The sequence below is a fragment of the Rattus norvegicus genome, chromosome 11, assembly GCF_036323735.1.
Source record: "Rattus norvegicus strain BN/NHsdMcwi chromosome 11, GRCr8, whole genome shotgun sequence".
NCBI lineage: Eukaryota > Metazoa > Chordata > Mammalia > Rodentia > Muridae > Rattus > Rattus norvegicus.
In genome coordinates, this window is record NC_086029.1 from 66,701,296 (window position 1) to 66,711,649 (window position 10,354).

Below are 10,354 nucleotides of genomic sequence, written 5' to 3' on the forward strand. Positions count from 1 at the left end.
TTTACCCCATACAACCACAAGACTCAAGATCCTGAGCCAAAGCCGCTCATATCTGTAAACTCTTGAAACCAAATAAATTCTCTAAACTTATTTGTAAAGAAGACTGAAGTAGGGCAAGAAAAATGGTTCAAAATACTCTCCTAAAGTCCAAAACTCAAAAGGGAAAATTCTATTAAATCTTTAAGCTATAAAATAGCTCTCTTTGACTTCATATTCCTCATCTTGGGTACACTGTGATATGTCTTGTGCCTCCGAGGCATTCATGGCTTTGTGGACTCAATACCCTCATAAATTCTCATGAGTGGAAAAAGTGTGCCCGTGGCTTTCCACGGTAACAGTTACATACTGAGAGCTTTGTTTCTGGGGTCAATGTGGAGGCCCTAACCCAATGGATCTATGAGGAATTTGCCATACAAAAAATTTTCTAGGACAGATCAGCTTCATAAATATCTTAGTATATTATCATGTTGAGATTATTTTCAGCTTAATATTTTCTTTAACTTATTCTTTTAAAATTTTATACATGTATACAGTGCATCTGAATCATATTTACCCCTTGGTCTCCTCCCTAAGATCCATTAAGCATCCTCCCATTATACCTTTCTACCCTTCCTTCTTTTCTTTCTTTTTTCCTTCTTTTTTTCCTTCCTTCCTTCCTCCCATCCTTCCTTCCTTTTTTATGTGACTGAATTAAATCATCACTGCCTATATGAACAGGCGCATGGAAGTTTATTGTGGTATGCGTAACTGGGAGCCGTCTGAAGAAAATCCATTCTCACTACCTCAAATGCCATTGATGATTTGCCTAAATTTCCTCAACTATGAATCCATGCTGGAATTTTTAATTAACTTTTCCTTGTGAATGTCTTGTGTAGGTTAACTATAGCTCCTCTGAGTTCATGTGTACAAGAATCCATGTCATATGCAGAGGCCAATTCATACTATTCCTATCATTCTCTCATTCTCTGACACATTATTTCTATTTTCACTTTAATAATTTCTCTGAAACTTGACAGAATTTTTAAATATATATATATATATATATATAATCATCTATATCTTAGCACCCACAGTTCCTTATTATTAGTACTTACACCAGCAATGCATCTATGCATTAACCACTACACCCTGAAATATGATGCTTCTTTGACTCAGACTTGGAGCAGCACAAATTTAGGGCAATAAGCATAAATATTTAGAAGACACTTTGATAAAATGACCATCAATGTGTTCTCCTATTGGGTTTCTGACTTCCATAGCCATGGTTTTTGCTCATGTATACAATATAAGACATGAATTCCTTTCTGTGCAGCAGTCCTTAGATCAAATCAAGAATTCCATTGTTTACTCCTATGAACTATTTCATCCATGCCACCGTGTTACCTATTGGCATATCTTGCCTAGAAAATAGGTATTATATCAGTCAAGGTCCAGTGCAGGATAAGACAATTGATTGTTTTCTCCTCCAATTGCATGAATAACACATGTTGGCAGAGAGAATTTTTTCATCAGTCCAAGATTGATTTCTTTGAATCCTGCAACCAAAGACCTTGATATCATAGAAATAAGGTACTATCATCTAGTTATAGTAGATAGTCAAGAGCAATTACAACAGCTTTATTATTTGGTATGCATCCTGAGTCTCTGCAGACACTTTTTCTTTAGGCAGTAATCCATGCCTGGCACTAGGATTTTCATTTAGTAGCCTATGTCTTCTTGAACCACTATTGTTGCCTAATGGAAGGAACTTCTGCTATTTTCTTTCCATAATGCCCTTAGACAAGAATGTATTTCTCTTTAATTTATAATATAATTGAAGCACATAAAAATGCCTTCACTCTAGTTTTGAAGAGTTTCCCTGTTTCTCTTTGAGACACTGTAAAATGGCTCTTTTTGTCCAGTATATGTTCATCTATTTATTTAGGTAATATATAGAAAATTAGAAACTGTTTGTCTCCTGAATCTTCACCAGAATTCTTCCTAATATCCCATTTACAGACATCTATACATTTTCTTGTATGCTCCTCCACACTGTTCCAACTTCTCCTTTTTATACGGTTCCTAAGTCATGCAATGGGGTTTATTCTATCAACAGGCTCTCTTCTCAGTACTAATTTTCTGCATGGGTGTGTTCTGTGAACCTCTAACAGAGTAGAGCAGGCAGTTGTTAAATAGTAAAGATTTGCACTACTATTCTGGAGGCTTGGGAGTTCTAGATAAGTGGGCTTGGAGGTCATATCTTTGTATCTGTCTCTCTCTCTGTCTCTCTGTCTCTCTGTCTCTCTCTCTCTCTCTCTCTCTCTCTTTCTCTATCATTTATCTATCTATCAACTTAACAGCACACATGAGAGCTCTAGATCAAAAAGAAAGAAACTCACCAAAGAGGAATAGAAGGTAGGAAATAGTCAAACACTGGGCAGAAATCAATCAAATAAAAACAAAGAGAAAAATACAAACCATCAACAAAACCAAAAGCTGCTTCTTTGAGAAAATCAACAAGGTAGATAAAACCCTTAGCCACACTAACTAAAGGGACCAGAGGCAATAGCCAAATTCACTAAATCAGAAATGAAAAGGGAGACATAACAACAGTAATGGAGGAAATTCAAAAAATTATCAGATCCTACTATTAAAAAATCTACACTCAACAAAACTGGAAAATCTAGATAAAATGATTATCCAGACAGATTCCAAAGTTAAATCAAGTGTAGGTAAATTATCTGAACAGTCCCACATCCCTTAAGGAAATAGAAGAAGTTATTAAAAACCTACCAAACAAGAGAGAGAAAGAGAGAGAGAGAGAGAGAGAGAGAGAGAAATGGAGAGAGAAACAAAAAAAGGAAGAAAAAATGTCCAAGGCCAGACAGATTTAGTACAGAATTCTATCAGACCATGAAAGAGGACCTGATACCAATATTCCTCAAACTATTCCATAAAATTGAAACAGAAGGAATGTTACCTAATTCATTCTTTGAAGACACAATTACTCTGATACCTAAACCACACAAAAGCATTGCCGAAAAAGAGAACTTCAGACTAATCTCACTTATGAATTCTTGCAAACTGAATTTAAGAACACATCAAAACCATCATTCACCATGATCAAGTAGGCTGCATCCAAGGGATGCCAGGTAGGTTCAGTATACAAAAATCCATTAACATAATCCACTATATAAACAAACTCAAAGAAAAAAATCACATGATCATTTTAGATGTAGCAAAAGCATTTGACAAAATGCAACACCCCTTTATGTTAAAAGTATTGGAGAGATCAGGAATTCAAGGCCCATTCCTAAACATAATAAAAGCAACTTAATGCAAACCAACAGTCAATATCAAATTAAATGGAGAGATACTTGAAGCAATCCCAATAAAATTGGGGACAAGACAAGGATGACCCATCTCCCCATATATATTAAATATAGTACTTGAAGAGCTAGCTAGAACAATAAAGACAACAAAAAGAAATAAAGGAGATACAAATTGGCAACGAAGAAATAAAGGTATTATTTGCTGATGATATGATTGTATAAATAGGTGACTACAAAAATTCTATGAGAACTTCTTCAGCTGATATACAACGTCATCAAAGTGGCCGAATATAAAATTAGCTCAAATCAATCAGTAGCCTTCCTTTATGCAAATGATAAACAGGATAGGAGCATTTATTTTAGATTGATATTTCCTTCTTTCAGATGAATCTACGTTGTTTTTACACAAAACTAGCTAGGACATACATACATACATATATACATACAACATACATATATTTACACATATATGTACACATATACATACATACACAGACAGACATATGTCTGGAGGAAGCTGGAAGGAAATGGTCAAACTCATTTTTTATCCTGAGCCCATTTTTGTTTTTAACAACTGTACAATCCTGTGAAAATAGAATTAAAATGTGAACTTAACCTGTTCAGGGAGGGACAGTCTTCATGTTCTAATACTAATAAAAGGAACTAGAATCCCTTTTCTTTTTTTAAATTTTACTTAAACTTTTTCTTTTACACTCCAGATTTTACCCCTTTCCCAGTTCCTTCTGACTGTTCCACATCCCATACCTCCCCCCATCTCCATGAGGATGTCCCCACCCCCCCACCCCACTCCTCACTCCTCCTGACCTCCCCTCTCCCTGGGGCCTCCAATCTCTTGAGGTTGAGGTGCATCTTCTCTGACTGAACCTAGACCTGGCTTTCATCTGCTCTATGTATGTTGGGGGCCTCATATCACCTGGTGTATGTTGCTTGGTTGGTGGTCCAGTGTCTGAGAGATTTGCTGGTCCTCCTACAGGGTTGACCTCCTCCTCAGCTTCTTCCAGTTTTTCCCCAATTCAACCACAGGGGTCATCAGCTTCTGTCCATTGGTTGGATGTAAATATCTGCATCTGACCATTTCAGCTGCTTGTTGGGTCTTTCAGACAGCAGTCATGATGGGTCCCTTTTTGTGAACACTCCTTAGCCTCAGTAAGTGTCAGGCCTTGGAGCCTCCTCTTGAGTTGGGTCTCACTTTGGGCCTGTGGCTGGACCTCCTTCTCCTTATGCTCTTCTCCACTTTGTTCTTACAGTTCTTTCAGACAGGAACAATTATGGGTCAGAGTTTTGACTCTGGGATCGCAAACCCCTCTCTTACTTGAAGCCCTGTCTTTCTACTGCAGGTGGGCTCTACAAGTTCCCTCCCCACACTGTAGGACATTTCATCTAATGTCCCTCCCTTTGAGTCCTGAGAGTCTCTCACCTATCAGGTTTCTGGTATATTGTGGAGGGTCCCCCCGAACTCTTAACTCCCAAGGTTGCCTGTTTGCATTCTTTCTGCTGGCCCTCAGGATGTTCTTCTTAATAGCTGAGTAGTATTCGGCTGTGTAAAGAAATCACATTTTCTGTATCCATTCTTCTGTTTTGGGACATCTGGGTTGCTTATCAGAAACAAGGGTGCTATGAACATAGTAGGGCATCTCACTTTGGGTATATTCCCAAGAGCAGTATAACTGGTCTTGAGGTAGATCAATTTCCAATTTTCTGAGGAAGCTCCTAACTGATTTCCAGAGTGTTTGTATCAGTTTGCAATCCCACCAAAATGGAGGAGTGTTCCTCTTTTTCCAATTTTTGCCAGCATTTGCTGTCACCTGAGTTTTTGATCTAAGCCATTCTGATTGGAGTAAAGTGGAATCTTAGGGTCATTTTGATTTGCATTTCCCTGATCACTAAGAACATTGAACATTTCTTTAGGTGCATCGCAGTTATTCGAGATTCCTCTGTTGTGAATTTTCTTCTTAGTTCTATAACCCATTTTTCGGTTGGATTGTTTGGTTTTTGGTGCTTACCTTCTTGAGTTCTTTATTTATTTTGGATATCAGCTCTCTTAAGCCATTGGAATTCTGTTTGGAGTGGACAAATATGGGCATATTCTTATCTTTCTACAGACAGTCAGTTAGACCAGCAGCATTTATTGAAGATGCTTTCTTTTTTCCATTGTATATTTTTGACTTCTTTGCCAAAGATCAAGTGTCCATAAGTGTGTGGTTTTATTTCTGGGTTTTCAGTTCTATTCTGTTGATCAGTGTATCTGTTTCTGTACCAATACTGTGCAGTTTTTATCACTAAGGCTTGAACTCAGCAATGGTGATTTGCCTGGCAGTTCTCTTATTGTTAAGACTTGTTTTTGCTATTCTATTTTTTTTTTTGCTTGCCTTTCCAGATGAATTTGAGAATTGTTCTTTTAGTTTGCCTTTGGTAGGTTGGTCATTTTTACTATGTTAATTCTGCTATTCCATGAGCATGGGAGATCGCTCCATTTTCTGAAATCTTATTTGAATTCTTTCTTCAGAGACTTGAAGTTATTGTCAAACAGATCTTTCACTTGCTTGGTTAGAGTTATCCCATGATATTTTGTATTATTTGTGGCTATTGTGAAGAGAGTTGTTTCCCCAATTTCCTTCTCAGCCAGATTATTATTTGCAAAAAGGAGGGCTTCTAATTTATTTGAGTTAATTTTATATCCAGCCACTTAGTTGAAGTTGTTTTTCAGCTGTAGAAGTTCTCTGGTAGAATCTTTATGGTAGCTTATATATACTATCATATCATCTGCAAATAGTGATAACTTTACTTCTTCTTTGCTAATTTGTATCCCCTTGATCTCTTTTTATTGTCTTATTTTTCTACCTACAATTTTGAGAACTATCTTTCAATATTAATGGGCTCAACTCACCTAGAATCCCTTTTCAAAATTGATGTGGTAGATGTTGTTTCTGGTTAATGAGTTTTTGGAAATACATTTAAAACTTAGAATTTGATAACATAATATCAAAAATCTATAAGGTTTCTCATATTAATATCCATTTTATCAACCATTGTCATTTTAAATAATGCAACTATTAGTACACAAAAATAACCACTACCATAGTTCTTTTAAATGGATACAATGAAAATCAAATAATTTCATCACTGATTTTACTCATAAATAATTATTAAAATGTTTTTCTTTGATTATACTGTATTACTTTCATTTTGATTTCTGAGATAGCATGTCATGTAGCCCAGACTGTCATCAACATATGCAAATGTGTAAGAATGGCCTTCAGTGTCTATTGCTGTGGAAGGCTGACATTGCAACCACATTCTAGGGCTTTCTTAAACAGACAAGTGTTTTCTCTTTAATCCTCTAGATTGTATGGCCTTTACATATTTCTCAGAGACCTCCAACCTAATGGAGAAGGTACTTGTACATATTTTGATTTCATTGCCCATTATTAAACATGTTGAAAAATGTGCTTAAATTTGTGTTTGAACAACGAATGCCCTCTGTTTGTAAGGCTCATCATATGCCTTATATTTTTTTCCTGCAGTCAATTACCATAGTAATTTTTAATAATTTATACATGTCTAAAACATTCTAAAAATAGCTTCTAAACATTTGAATATGTATCTCCTGAATTAAAAGGCTATTGTGATCAATTAGCAACAAATTATGCATAAATTAATTCCACTATCCATTCTCACAAGAAGGAAGTCATCAGATAGGAAAGTAGCTAGTGTCAAAAGAGCATAGTTATTACTCCATTAGGAAAAGGTTGGTGTGTGTCCAACGGTGTGGGGAGCAAAATACCAGTCAGTATTTCCTACATAATAACACAAAGGATACTCCATTTTTTATTTCCAATCCATATTCCTTCTTCTCAGCTCTCAGAGATGTTATGTCTAAATGAACTGTGTCCTTTCATCCTCAGTTCTTTGTAACCATGCAAACTGTGTAGCAGTGAACATACAGGGCTACTCAGAGCATGCGGCTGATTTTAAGAATGCTGCTTTACCTGTTCTGAATATTTTAATTGTCTCGTTGACAAGGCATGGGACTATCGCACCATCCATGCTGCTGTCTATGATTTTACCTCCACCTTTTTGACATTGAGAAAATGGTGAACTGCCTCTTCCTCTTGCAATTCTTTCCTCTCAAGCATAGCATACAGAGCCGGGAAGTGTTTGAGTAGAGCTGCCACCGCTCCCATTCCATGCCTCTGTGGTACAAATGCCAAACCCTACCCTGAGATGAGATTTATGTGAATGGGTGTGGGGAATATTTCTAATGCCTGTGTTGTCATTAGTAGGAATGTATTTACATAAGACTGAAAAAGCTCAGCATGTAATACTTAAGTTTTTATTTTTATAGAGTACAACTTTATTGTTACCACCAGTGTTTATTTATAGACTATAAATCTCTTCAAAAATACATCCTTTCATTTAATCAATGGTATAAAGCTCTTACTATACAGAAGCCTAAGCTGCACTTGTATCTAAACAGAAAAACAGCTTCAATAGAAATAGCTTAAACATGGATCACAAATCTATTTCTCTCAAGCAGCTACATAATTGAAGCTCTTGGTTTTTACTGGCAATGTCATCTATGCATAAATTAACAGTAGTAAAACTTAAATTTTAAAAATAAAAATATATAAGTACAGAAAAAGAAAAGTGAGAAGTCTCTGCAGCAGTTTCTCAAGGGCACAAACCCTTCCCGAGGCATAAGAAAACCCAAGGCAAAAGTTGCATTAGTCTGCAAAGTATCACTATATGTTTAGTGCAGATTAATGCAACTTTGCCTTAGATTTTTCTCATGCCTCAGAAAGTGTACATATATATATATAATTATTTCACACACACACACATATATACATATATATATATGTATATATATATATATATATATATATATATTACAAGGTGAGTGTAGGACAAGAAAATGAAATTCTCAATTTAATGTAATCCAATATATCTTTTTCTGTAATGAATAGAGTCTTTCTTTTTCCCACAAGTCAGCAACATATTTCTTTTATTCTTTTACTAAAAGTTTTCTAAAAACTTCTTACTTCACGCTGATGGCTTTAATCCATCTGGCATTATTAATTTTTCTTTTATGCATGTTGTGAAGTAGAGACCCAATTTCCATTCTTTGCACCATTATCCAGAACTCTTTATTGTTTGGTACAGCTCCTGCCTAATGACCCGGAGTAGCGTCTTTATTATGCATCAAGCTTCACGTACTTGTGTCTGTGTCTCTATTTTCCTGTTCCTTTATTTACTTCTTAAAAATAGGAAAATCTTGCAGCCTCTCTACTGCAATATCATACAGTAGGAACTCAGAGTATCTGTGGAAGACTAAATAGGTCTGCATGTTATTTTCTGTCTTTCTATCCAACAGGAAATTTTGTTTCTTTTTAAAAGAAATTGGGCTACCATGTGATTGCTCTGACCAAACAGGGATCCACTTCTAGATTTGTGGACACTAAGTGGATTCCAGAATGGTCTGAAGGATCCAGCTGCCTTGTAGAGAGGTCAACTAGTGGAGTCTTGATGATTATGTAAACACAAGGGTCCTGATGAATGAAGGGACTTCAGTCTGTACCTGCCAAGGTGCAAGGTATAATGTGAAGCTACCTGGGCAGAGTATTTAGCATCCAGTTGAATACCAGTGTGGTATGGCTTGGAGTCAGGAAACACAATAGTTGCTATGTATTCTTGGCCCATTAGTCTGTGGACAATGACCTTAGCTTTCAACGACCTTAGGGTTCTAGCCTATGTGTGATCATCTTCTATTTGTGTCACAGACAGTGAAATTGACTTAAGGAACCCTCACAATTGCATAATTAAACCATTCTAATAATTCCTGGTGGATCTGCATCCCTGATTCAAACTTTATGGATACGAGGTTGAAGCCTTAGTTAGATTCTTAATCCATAACATTGTGAGATAAATTAGTGCTAGACATTGTGGTGTACACTATTACATGTAGCATCCAGGAGCCTGAAGCAGGAAGATCTTGAGCTCACCTACAAGCAGAGCTTGTCAGATCCATCTCAAAAATACAAGGGTAGAAGATCCACTTCAGTGGTATAGCATCACTTGCCTAGAACACGTATGACCAGGGGATTATAATTCTCAATATTTCAATTAAATTCAAATTAAATTAAATTTTACAATATAAATCCACTGAGCCCATTGGCAATTACTAACCATGTGAGTAAAAAAAAATCTTCAGAAAATTATCTCTTGCCTTTGGCAATCAGTCCTCATGAAGCTTTGACTGTATTTCTTGACTTGAGGCATAGGAAATGACTATTGCCAAAAGCCCTTATTCTTAGGAAATCAGGATATCGCTCACTCATCATAATCTTACACAAAAGGAGATTAAGGAAACAACAAAACCCTGATACATTGGACTGGAAAAAGCAGAGAATTCTTTTAGGAAAGAACATTTTGTAAACAGTTTATTAGAAAAACTATGAAATTAATCGTAATTGCACTGTGGTCCTGACCCTATCTGTTTAGTTTACTATTTTGTGAACTTGTTTCCATTTCCTAATTTCTCTGTGTTCTGATTACATCATATTAAAACATGAGACCAAAGTTCCCTTGAAGTGCGATAGTGTTGACTTTAGGTACTGTGGCAGTTTAGCAACTGGAATGACACTTTGAAGGTAACACATCCCTGAGCTGTCGTGCATCCCTTCACCTTAAGACCCCTTTAGCTCTGATGGGTACATGGTCAAGCACTGAAGAATGATTATTATTCTTGACTTTTATCCTCCCATAATGGCTATATGTTAAGAGTTAAAAATAGATTCAGTTAAAGAAGTTTTCCTTTAATCTATATAGGATTTTTCTTTTAATCTGACATGGGAAGAAAAGTTACCAGTTTAAGTTTTTTTTTTTTCTCTTTCTTTTTAGGTTTTGAAATTGGTCATGTGATCCGGTTAGTTTTTGTCAACTTGGCACACACTAGAGTCACATTGAAAGAGAGAATCTCAGTTGAGGAACTATCTCCTCTGAATTTGCTTCTAGGTAAGTCC